This window comes from Strix uralensis, chromosome 6 (assembly GCF_047716275.1).
Source record: "Strix uralensis isolate ZFMK-TIS-50842 chromosome 6, bStrUra1, whole genome shotgun sequence".
Classification (NCBI taxonomy): Eukaryota; Metazoa; Chordata; class Aves; order Strigiformes; family Strigidae; genus Strix; species Strix uralensis.
Window position 1 is genome coordinate 3,296,647 of NC_133977.1, and position 12,499 is coordinate 3,309,145.

Genomic DNA, 12,499 nt, shown 5'->3' on the forward strand with positions numbered 1-12,499 from the left:
GAGCCTGGCTTCTTCAATAACTTCAGGTCTCTTCTGAATATGCACTTCCTCAACCACCTCTGTAGTTTCATAGCATCAACAGTGAGCATAAGTAAATGAAATCCAGTTGAGAGATCTGCATGCCAGTAGGTAAGAGCTCTTCCAGGCGTTCCTATGTGATTACTAGCTGTTTACTATCCTAATATTTTTTTGCTAGCAGATGAAGAAAAATAATTAAGCTCTTCCCCTCCTCCTCCTCCACAAAATTACTGGCTTAGTTTGCACTCAGTGTGCTGGTGCTAGCTTCATCAGGGAATTGGGTCATGGAGCTAAAAGATACATTCATATATAGCAGCATACGTTTGATTGCTGCTATGCTCCATCCTCCAAGTTGTTTATTTAAATAGAGAGGACCCTTCTGAAGGGCAAGAGCTCATTTTAACAGGGGTCCCAAAGGGGACTTTGGGCCATTAGTGGGATCTGCAGAGCTGGCAGGTGTAGGGTTTCATGCTGCCCTGGTCACCAAAGGATCAGACCTCGGAGGTGCAGCTCGGACGTGGATCTGACATCCATCCATAGCAGCTCACCATCCAGTCTAGATAATGGCAGTTAGAAAAACAAAGTGATTAGTGGAATGGCATGAACACACAGGTCAATAAAATGGTTGTTATTATTATTAAGGTAGTGGAAAAATGCTGCATATGGCGATCTGGGACCTGCATACATGAACGTTTCTAGATGAGTGTTGCTCAGCTCAGCACGAAGTGCATTTTGGAACCTCTCCACCCTGTTTCCCCCTTTTCTTTTTCCCTCTTTCCTGGTGGGACCAAGGCAGACTCTTCTGTCCTTTGATACTTATTTTTTTCCCCCACAGCACAACCTGTATCTGCAGTATCTTTTTCAGAAGAAGGATGAATGATGCAATGATTAGGACCTGTATCTGGCAGGTAACCCCGCAGAGGGTACTCTATTTTTTCTGGGGTATGTGCCACTTTGGGATGTCACTAAGGATGTGAGAACAAGCTTTAGTCCAAAGTCTGCTCCATTTCAGGTTTTCCCACCCTCCTGGTTAATTATGTGGAGTGGATGGAGGCTCTGGGGCTCCCTGGGTGGGATTGCTCCCACCTGAACTTCTCCTTGGTCCTGCCACCAGCATGGATCTGGGCTCCATCTGCTTGGTGTGCATGCTGCCCAAGGGGTGTGCAGACCAGGAGACTTGCTCAAGCCTGCTCTCCACCCTGCCCCTTGGACACTGGGAGTCATTGACCCTGCAGGGCTCATCACCCTGTTGCTCTCGCTCACCAGGCTGAGAGGAAGCCTGAATGCCCAGCAGACCTCTGATGCTGCTTTGAAGGGTCTGTGCTATCCCTGCTAGGCAGAGGAACGTCAAGAGGCACTGGGGACAAATAAAGGATGATGAATCAGCCATGCCAGGAAGTGAACCTTGTTCTTTAGGAGAGCTGGATCTTGCCAGCACAATGGTTAGATTACAAAGCCATTTCCTTCAATTACCTTCTCTGTCAAATCTCTGTGTCGTCTGGCACTAGGAAGGCTTGGATCCAAATTCATTGTGAATTGGGGCAACGACACCAGAGATTTCTAAATTAATATCCTGCCAAGAGGAATTGAGCTTGTATTTTCCAATCATGTCAGTTCCGATTTCTTTGCTTGTCAGAGAAAACTTTGACTTGCCATCTGGTTTCAAGGGCACAGGTTAGGGAAATCGTAGGTTGCTCAACCCAGCACGTCAAGCTTGCTGCAGAATGGCTGCAGAGAGCTTTGTGTGTGGGGAAAAAAAAAAAGGGCTTTGTGGGCTATTCTTGGCACCTGGCAAAGTGCAAAGAGGGAGACCAGAGGCACAGGGTGGTGGTGAGGAGAAGGCATGACCTCCTCCTTGAAGCAGCCAGAATGTGCAGAGGTTGTGCACAGGGAAATTGGAATGTGGTGTGGGAGTCTCGTAATTCAGCAAAATGCATTCATAGGCTGCACGTACACTTGTAAGGAAGATGGTTTTGTGGTCTGAACTGAACTGGGGAGCATTAGGAATTGAATGGCTCAGGCAAGCAGCGTGTGAGCCCATTCTCTGACCCCCATTCATTCTTCTGGAGGAGAAATAGTAATGAATTAAATAACACCCAAAGCTTGGGGGTGCCTCTAACCAGAAGTTAGGATCCTGCTTTAGTCTCCCCCTTAGCTTTCTGCCTCTGCTCCCTTGGGAGGGAGGTCTGCGATCTCCCCCTTCTTCATGTGCAACTCGGTGCTGGAGATGGCTGATGCTGAAAGGATGGCAATGAGATGTTTCCACAGTGACCTCCTCTCTGCAGAAAGACAGTGGCATGTCTCTCCTTGGTAGTTGTTCACCAGAAGTGCCTCAGACCCCTTGCCTTTATTCAGTTCTGGAAAATGAACACTGTTGCACTTACAGGGCTTTTGGAAACCCACAACAGAGTGGACTGGGATGCATTACTGTCCTCTTTGCATCTTCCCTGTAGAAAGTTATGAGCTATTCTGGATACATTTGAAGACCATGGTGTGTTTGCTCAATAGGCTAAGTTAGATACATTCAACTGAATGTCAGAGGACTCCTTTGTACTGCAAAACCCATGGACCTTGAAATTTCCAGGAAAGGAGCAGCACATTGACCAGCTACTGTGCTCTAATGCCACCTAATTGGCATCTGGTGGCCACGTTACCCAAAACACATGCTTTTACAGGCTGGGATGACTCCAGGACAGTGGTCTCCGCAGTTGATGATGGGAATGCTGCAGACCCAGAAGATAAGCTGTGGTGGGGTTGGTGGGAATCGGGAGGGTCTGTGTGTCCTTGTCCCATTGCAGACAGACTGGAAGAGTCTTCAGAAAGGGGGGGTGCAGGTTTTAGGGCAGGACCATGCAGCAGCAGGGGACAGCTTGGTGCCTGGCATGTCTCCCTCTCTGGGAGCAGCTTTGGGGTGCTGGTGAGCCAGCTGGCTCCATGGCCAGAGCATGAGGGGAAGAGGCTGAGCCAGGGATGCCAAAAACCGCAGACCTTGAGTGCCAGCCACGCTGCTGTGAGGGGGCTGGTGCATGTGGCTGGGGGAGAGAAGCCCCTGAAGAAGAAATCCCATAGAAGCTGCCAACTTGAGCAACATGTGAAGGGCTTTTTAGGATGGTGAAGCTGATTACCATGTGAGTGATGGTTTACATTGCTCCTCTTAGCTCTTCTTCTTAGTGGGTGAAGGAGCCTTGGGGTGCACCGAAGCTGAGCCCCCTTGGCCCGTGCCTGAGGATGCACAGCTCCTTTGTCAGGGTGTCAGACAGTGGCAGTGGGCGTTCAGCCAGCGGGTCACATCGCTGCAGAGGCACCGGCAGCCCTGGGTGCCAGCATTCCCTCTCAGCCGTTGGGAAGGGGGCACCTGCTTCCTCTGGGCATCCCCGCTGTCAGCTGCAGCTGCCAGCGTAGGGACTGTCCCCATGCCTGGGACCGTGTCCCTCCCCTCCCAGCCCCTTCGCAGCTGCAGGCAAAGGGTCTCTGTGTAGGCAGCATCTCGGGGCACGCAGCACTATCGGTGCCAACTGCCAGCCAGGCAGGTGGAGGCTGACGCTGTGCCAGCGGGGAGTTTGGAGAGGTTTCCAGACCTCTCCCCCATGAGCTGTTTTGTACAAAACCATCTGCCTGCCCCGGGTACCGAGCTGGGGTCCAGCAGAGCCGCGGCAGAGCTGGAAAGACGCAGCAATGGGTGACATCCCTCTTCCCTTAATATTAAACCCACGTCCTGCCTGCGTCTGCCTGCACTGCTCTGCTTCTTACAAAAGGATGAAAAGACAGGCAGCCTCATGCTCTCCGGATGAGCCAGCAGCTGCGGAGGTGTTGGTGGTCAGTGCTGGGAGCGTGGGGGCTGTGTGACCAAGCACCCCATTTATCACCACCCCCACACACCCAGCAGCCGCGGCTCCTTATCTCTCTTCCCAGCACTGGCGTGGTCCGTGCCAAAGGCTGGAGCAGGAAAAATTGGTCTCTGTGTCATCTCCGCAGCCCTCTTCTCAGCCAGTGGGTTCTGCTCTGCCCCTCTCACAGGACTCCAGCTTGCTGGGTGCTGGGATGTTTTCGGGTGCTGTGCTGGGGAATGTTCATGGCTCCTTCGGGGAGGGGCTGTTGGGTGCTTTTTCAACCATGGTTTTATAAATTCAAACAGATGTTTGTTTGAAAACTCCAGCTTTGAGGCATGCTCTCATTTTAAATAGTTTTAGTGGAAATTTGCACTCCAGTGGATGCGTGGAAAAATGGTGTTTTCAAAGTGAAAATGAAATGAAAACCAGCCTGCCCTCTCCCACCAATTCCTCCCCGAGTGAAACGTTATTTGGAAAGTGGGTCCTCTGTTTTGAAATATCTGAAGCACAGAGACATCCTTCTTTTTACTTCCTTCACTTTTCTGTTCCTTTCTTTGCTTCTATTTCACTTATTTTCTTTATGTCTTGAGCCTGTCCCCAGCCAGCTCCCAGCTCCCCTCGTCACTCGTAGAGTGCAGGGTGTCACGAGAGGTCTGCTGAAGCGTGTCGAGTCCCTATATTTTCCATTTTTTTTTCTTAGTAAAATGTGCTCAGAATTGAAACTCTCTGTAGAAACTTTGTGCTTTTTACATAAATTAGGCTTTATAACATGAGCTGGCTGCCTTGGGTCCTGCCCATGCATGGGAAGGAAAGCGGATGGCCTCTCAGGAGCTGCTGGTTTACCTGTGACTGACAGCTTGGTAAAATCCTCACGTCCTGCTGCACATCCTTCCCTCTCTGGTAGGAGAGATGATGCTGTGTGCTGCGGTCCCGTGCCCACAAGGTGGATTTAACGCAGAGGGGCTGTGCTGCATAAGCTCGTGGTGTCCTGAGCATGGTCATCTCAGAGGTCATCCCCTTTGCTGGGGAAAGTCTGTGTATGGAAATAGCTGGTACTGATGCCTAGCTCTTCTTCCAGCTCATCATTGCGTGGCCATGCAAGAGGAATGGGCAAGACCTACAAGGAGGGATGCAGTGGGGTGATCGAGACTGCAGGGGATGATGTCAGTGCTTTCATAGCTGCCTAGACACCTCTAGAGAGATGTGAAGGGCGTGCCGGATGCTGGCTGCACATCACGGAGCCAGGCTGGTGGGGCTGAGATCGGAGGGGTGCTGCCGGCTGCGGGGGAGGACGGACCCGGCGCTGCGGATCGGTGGCGATGAGATGCTGCGTCTGTGCATTGTACAAGTTGCTGCTCACGTGGTTTCAGTCGAGCCAAAATATTCTTTCAGAAAGAGAACGGACCAGATGTCTTATTATTGCTGCTCACAATGCTGTCCTCCAAGTACAACAATCCATCAGGGGGCTCGGCGCAGCCCTACAGAAAAGTCCCTGACGCGTTTTTACAGCAGGGCCAGGTTCTCACCACTTGTGTGCATTTGTATCCCTTGACAAATAGCTGTTTGACTTCAGTTTTGTTCAAAGGCACGGTGGTGTCAAGCACAGGGCTCCTATTCAAGTGCCCACCAACGGTGGTCCACAACTCACTGTTTCCTCTTCTTTTCTTGCTTTGTTTCCCCGTGACAGTCACTCAGGAACTTTTTCTTTTTTTATCTCATAGGGTTTTTGAAAGACAATTTTAAAGGATTTAGCCACAGTAAAACACTGCCTCTAATAAGGACTGTAAAAATGGCTTGGAAGTATATGGTGTGAGGAATTCCCATTTGCATTGATATGTTGCTGGCATGACACTTAATTGTGCTTTTCTTTGAGGGTGATTTATAGAATTGTTTGGCAAAGCCTTGCACGCATTGAGAAATGCAGCTCTTTCTACGATGGACCAGCTCATCCTTATTGATTCCTCTTAAAGCTGGGAGGTGTGCTCCAAACTGCTCTGAGCACCTAGTACACATTTTTGTCCTGCTGTATAAACCCATATCGGTAAGGCATTGACTTTAAACTGCTTTCTAAGTTATGTGTGTGCCCGAAGTGGCCTATGGAGAATGGACCCCAGATGTGTCATGGGCTGTACAAACGCGTAGTGTGAGGATGTCCCAGCCTGCAGCAACTGGCAGTGCAAGCTCCCAGGGTGCTGGTAAAACCCATTCAGACCAGTCCGTGCCACCCTGGCCGCACAGTGCCGATACGATGTTCCTGTCTAGGTCTCCTGGTCATTAAAAGTTTGGTTTTATAAATGAGGAGTCCTTTGTATTCTCCAGACTGACTTTCTGCCGTCCTTCTCTAGCTGAAGTTCCCCTTTGACTTCAGTGAATATTTTGTGTGCTCAGAGAGCATTTTCCGTCACTTGAGCCTGAAAGGGAAGAAGATTTATGGAATGGGGAGCATGAGGCACCAACTCAGCAAATACCAAAGCGTGTATGTAAGTGTTTGCAGGTCGGAGAAGTATGCAAGTGGTCTTGATCTTCATAAGCCACTCTGTATTGTTGGGTCCAAAGGATGAGCTGAGAACATGCAACACAGTTTGCATATTGACAGTTTCAGATGTCTAGTCTAAGGAGACCTTTCTCTCTGCTGTGATCTTGCATCTTCTTCCAATCTCTCTCAATCTCAGCCTGTTTAATAGGCTTACAGCTACTCAGCACCCTTAGCAGATGCTGAATGTCGTGTTGTCAGTGCAGTAGATTCATTATCTTCTTACGGTCTTAGTCTCCATTCTCTTCAATTTGGGCAAGTAGATTATGATGTATCCGACCTATTATTGTTTCTCTCTCCTTCTGACCTCTTGATGTCCCCCAGCTATGGGCCATCATTATGGAGGTCTTTGGTGGCCCTTCCTATGCTCTCACACTTTCTGTAGAGATTAACTTTCACTCTAGCCTTCAAAGTCATCTCTCAGTGCATTGCAAGCTTCTTTCTAGCCAGGTAAAGCCTGGGGGGGGTCTTGTGGCAGATAATGTGAGCATCTCGATTGGTAATTGTAAAGTCAGGATCTGTAATTAATTTTTCTATAAAACTTTCAGGTGAGCCTCCTTCCCTCTATTAATTAGCACAGGGAAGGGATGCTCTTGACTAGAGGCAGAAGACAAAAATAGGAGCAGGGAGGAAAGAGAATTGGCTCCTTTGAATGATAAATATTGTTCCTTTCATGCCTTAAATAAAACAAGAGTTTGGCTAAAAACAGTGAGGTTTTAACTCTCAGAAACACAGACTTGAAAAAGACTGAAGAAAACAGTCCTGGAATAGGTAACAGAGACCTCATCCAGCAGATTCCTCTCATTCCAAGGCAAGTTCAGTGATACCTGTGTGATTCTTCGTAAATGTTTGTTTAACCCGTTTCTGGAACTGTTGAAGTGTTCTTTTTCGCAAATGCGAGGCTCAGAAGCACACACACGATGGCTTGGGTTCTCACGTTAACCCCTGTGAGCTGTGGCTTTGGGAAAAGCACCAAATACCGCAAAAGCTGTTAACACTTCATTATTTGCATAAATTATTTTTTCTTTTTTCTTTTTAATAGAAACTTGGAAGCAGTTTAAAAATCCTGCCATGGAGGGCTCTGTCAGAGAATAGATTTTTTTTTTTTCACAAATTTTCATGCGGAATTGATTATACAGTCCTATCTGCTAGAACCCTCTGTGGAAGGAGAACTTGATGTACTTCCATATAAATCTATGGGCAGCAGGACTTGTTCTGCCAGATTCAAAGGAAAACGAACAGTCCCTTAGAGACGAGAGCAATATCTAGCAAAAGCAGATAGTGTCTGACAAATCTTATTTATATTGAGGATTCAAAATCTGCTGAGCTGGAGAGTGTGGCGATATGTACCTGTAGTAGATGGCAAGGATGCCTGCCCAAGGACCAGGCAGCTTTGTGAAAGAAGAAATGTGAATGAAAGAAAAGTTGAAGTAGATAGTTGAAGTGTTTGTTCGTTGGCTGGACTAACAAAAAAAAAAAACCAAACCAACCAAAAGCAGTTTCAGTTGACTGTACTGGAGGCTTTTGGGGATCTCTTGGGAGAAAAGCTAAAAATGCTTTTGATCCAGTATCTTTCCTTTGCCCTGAAGTGAAGAACTACACTTTTTTAAGATTAACATGTAAAAAAAAAAAACCAAACAAAAACCCACAACAGAGTTTTTTTAATAGTTAAAAAGTAGCCCATAGCTGTATTTGGTATGACTGTAACCTGTTGCTAAGCACAGCCTGGGGGGTGGTAGGCTAGAAGCAGCTCCTAGAGACGGCGTTTCTGACTTTTCACCTTCTGATCTGGGCTGATGGCTACTCTTTGAAGACCCACATGATTAAGGGTGATTAAGGGTTGCACTGTGATTACATTTTCAAGCCTCCAATACTCACGTATCCCACTAGAAAGCTAACGGGAGAGCACCGTGTTGTAATACTATGCACCGCTTTGGAGACATTTAAGTGTAAGTGTGTTAAGATATGATTTATATTCACCACTGAGCCTTGAAATTTCTTCCAGGAGATCCCAGCATGCTTGTGTGTCTTGGCACTACAGGTTACAGGGACATCGAGAGATAGCTGAGCTATTGTGGGCAGTTCTGATTGGTGGGGTTCCTTGAGGCAGGCAGCTTCCCCAGTGGGTGTGATTTTTTTGGTTTTGGTTTGTTTTGTTCATTGCACAATTCCTTGGCATGACGCCTTTCACCTTGTCTCCAAATGATTGTTTTTACCTCTGTATCCCACTTGGTGAGTCAGATTGAAATCATCTTATTCAGTGCAGTATGTTTCTTGGGTTTTTTTTTGCTTTTCCAGATGTGGATGAGCTCTAGGATGATAACTGGAATGGAGGCAAGTGTTATGAGTGGCTCTGGTGCTCAGCTCTACTTCTCCCAGAAGGTGAAACGGGATAAGGCTTCAATATAGTACAGGGAAGCTTCTCTTTCCATCCAATTATAGTTGATGGCTGTACCCCTTTGGAGCTGGTCCAGGTGTCCATTGAGCCATTTTATTCTCTAGCAGTGCTGGCAAGCATTTCAGATGAAACCACCACCAAAGTGCAGGACACAGTGATTCAGCACAGACCTTCTTTAGAGACAGCCTCACAAAATGAGGGTGCCAAGTCCAAAACTGGAAACTGCCCAGGCCTCCCTACTCACCTCCCAGCTGATGCTGTGAGTACCTCTACTCAACCTGCTTGATCCCGGAATCTTTAGAGTGCCTTAAGGTTCTACCTCTGCATTGGTCTCAACAGCCTAGAGTCTTATCTACTGACTGAGGCTGATCAGGACAGAGAAATCAGGTACCAGCATGTCTCAGTTTGAAGGCTCAGCTTCTCTGGTACAAGCTCATGGGATGAGACCTCCTTGTAAAACCAGCTGTGGCTCCATCCGTTGGCCATGGAGCTGCAGGACGTGATGTGCCCTCACTCTTGCCCTGTAAGGACTTGTGTTGAAACACTTGCCCAAGGGAACAGGCAAGCTGGGCCACTTGCCTTTTTTTCCCTAGACTGAAAGATCCTCACCACAATTCCACCTCTGAAACTAGGCTTCTGTGCAGATAAAAAGTAGCCAGAGTGATGGCCAAGGAAAGCAACCAGCACCACCTCCTCCCACCACCTGGAGCACTTGCTGCTCCCTGGGCACTACAAGGGAGCAGCCCCTTGGGTCAGGATTCCCCTTTGGAGAGCCCAGCACATGCCATATGTTCAGGATCAAGCCACACAGATTTCCAGTTTGGACTCTCCACAGCCAAAGCAAACTAAACTCTTAAATACTTCTGAACTCTTGAAAAAACCCTCAGATACTCTGATGATGAGCCCAGAAATGCTTAGATTATTAGCTGCTAATAACTGTGGAGGTATGCCAGCGCAGGAAAAAAGGCTGGCTGAGCAGTCGAACGCCTTCGTGTAGGTGTTTCTGAAGAGCTTAGGCTGAGGTGCTCAAAATGGGGGGTATAGCTATAGGGCTCTCATGAAGCTCCTACTAATTTCTGATCTGGCTCTTGAAATCCTGGCCCGTATGCAAGTCAAGCTGGCTTTATTCAGCTTGCTCTTTCCTGTACGACAGGCATCACCTTACTCTGAAATGAGAAGGAATGTGCCTCTGGTATGCCGAGGCTATGGATTTCTGATGAGATCTTGTGAAAATGTTTCTGACTGGGGTTCTGGCCTCTTGCTTCCTGGGATACGTGTTTCACTTTGCACTGACTTGCAGTGAAAAATATGCAGTGGCAGTTTGAAGAACTGTGCTCCCCACCCTTTTACCAAGCCAGATGCTTTTCCCCTAGGCAGATCTTTTTTTTTTTTCTCCCCAAGATAAGGTTTTAACTGAATTCCTACTGGTAGAGTTTCCTCCCTTTCGTGTTGTGCAAGGACCTGGCAGTGGGGTCAGGACTTGTAATCTGCAGATGGCCTGAGGTCTTGTGATCCAAAGCACCATGAAGTAAGTTGGGAATGGGCAGGGGGAATTCCTGTGTATTTCAGAGGGAGTACTGTCTGATGTGGAAGCACATGTGCTTTTGTCTAAACTGAAGTCCATGCAGCCAAACCCCTTCATATTGGAATTATATTGTTAATTAGACCTTACCAGGAATTTCACAACGTTGATATACAGTGATTTCTGCAGGTTGAAGTTTCCAGCTGAAAGTACATCGAAAGACTGGAGGGTTTTTGCCAAAGCATGTCTTTTAAACAAACAAACCAACCAACTGCCCCAAAACCTTTTAGCACACACCTAACCTGATTTTGCCATGTTCTCCCCTAAGTGACATGCCCACAAGAAGTCTGTGGCAGAGCAAGGAGCAGACATGCTGCTTTTCTGTTCCTCAGCCCACATCTGGCATTGTGGGATCATTTGTTCCAGCTGGGAGCGACCTCAGCCAGAGCTTGGCTTCGCCAAAGCAGGGTTAGTGTGTCCTCACCATCAGTGCTTCCGCTGGCAGAAATGGAGGAGGGGGGAAAATGGAACCAAGAGCATGTGAAGTGATCGTTACAGGGAAAAAGAGACTGAAACCACATGCATTTCTGCCTCCTGTCTGCGAATTTTCAGCTGTCTTTGAGTGACTGGATGTCTGCTGGGAATAGCAGGAACCCGACTGTCATCTCTGGTGTTCTCTGTCAAGACCAGGCAGCTCTGAAAGAAATTAGAATTGTGTTTCTTCATCTTGTTGCCACAAAAGCTTATATAAGTTCCTCCTCTGCACTCTGACTCCTGACTATCAGTGAGGTGGTTGCCATCTCGCTTCACATGTGGCATTTCATTATAGCACAGCTTCGTATAGCTAGGGAGAAGAGGAGGTGGGAAGTAGCCTCTTTAGGTGACACCTCTAATGACCTTAAGAGAAACAAAACATTAGGAAGTCTGAAGGGCTTCTTAGACTTCTAGCTAAGTTTCATGTTACCAAACACACTGTACCATCTCCCCTCATCCGAAGCTAGACAAGGCTTAATGGGCTATGCAAATAGCGAGGCCTTATTTGTATTCTGCAACACATCTATAGCACCAGACACTGATTCATGCGCTATGTTGGTACTAATGTGTGCTCTAAATTGTGTATTACATCATTATCATAGTTCTTGCTTGTTATTGAACCATAAGGAGAGCTTTAGACATTGCATGCATTATGATTATGACTGCTACAGATGTTCATAACGTACAAAACTGACATTTTTGCAACTCTTTGACCTTTAACACATGAATAGCAATGCAATCTTGGCAGCACCTTGCTTTTCTTAGCACTTTGGATGTCATAAAATTACAGAGCATCCCAGGCATCTCAAGAAAATGTATGTCTTAATTTATTCCAGCCTTGAGAATATTCTTAGGCTGTTTTGCTAATCAACCCTTCAAAAGATGTGCTTGAACCCTCATCCCCCCCCTCTCCCACCGCCTCTAAACCTTGGCTTGGTGAAGGATATTTGTCCAATATTCAACTGTCCTGAGCCTTGAGTTGAATCAATGTTCCTTATCTTTCTGTGGATGATGATAATGACTTTGCAGACCATGTACTCCTAATGTTTCTCACATGAAAAATAAGTCACTGAAGTCTAGAGAGAGTCTCCTTAATGTTTCTGTTTATAAGCCCAAATGAATATGGGCCCTGTGGAGATCATTGCCTCCTGTTGCTTCTCCCAGACCCAGCCTATGTGTTCCTTGTCAGTCTCTGGCTTTCCTTCCACTTCCCAGAGCCGTTGTCATGCTGCCCTGAAGGTACTCCGATCCTACGTTCAGCCTGGAAAGTGTTCGTGTACTGCAAATAGCTTAGTTTGTTGCTGCTTAAAGCAAGACCCGCGTGGCCACCCTGACATCTCTGCTGCTCCCAAATAGGAGCTGGTTTTCTTGCAGGAATTGTCTTCTCAGTGGTGCTATGGGTCACAGCATGAAAAAACTCAAGCCAAACAGCTCTGTCCTGAGGACCTACTGCTGACTGGGAACCTGGCCAGAGATAAGCCAGTACACAGACTGCACCTCACGCCTTGGCTCAGGACAGGAGCTTAAGTTTAAGGAGGCTTAAATTTGAAATCGTTCTCAGTTCAGGTTAGAGGCTTTACTGTGTAATGGTGAATCTGGGGAGCTAAAAGCAAGATCCTGATTGTTTCCTACATAACTGTATATTTATCCTGGTAAAAGTACTG

At 47.3% G+C, this 12,499-nt stretch overlaps 1 long non-coding RNA gene across 1 annotated transcript in view; it reads left to right on the plus strand.

The window, feature by feature from the left end:
• Window positions 1-4,000: 4,000 nt before the first annotated feature.
• LOC141944931 (uncharacterized) overlaps window positions 4,001-12,499 on the plus strand; it is a 61,808-nt gene continuing 53,309 nt past the window's right edge. The window contains exon 1 of the long non-coding RNA XR_012629369.1: window positions 4,001-4,069. This is a non-coding gene — a long non-coding RNA (uncharacterized LOC141944931). The remainder of the gene's footprint in view (window positions 4,070-12,499) is intronic.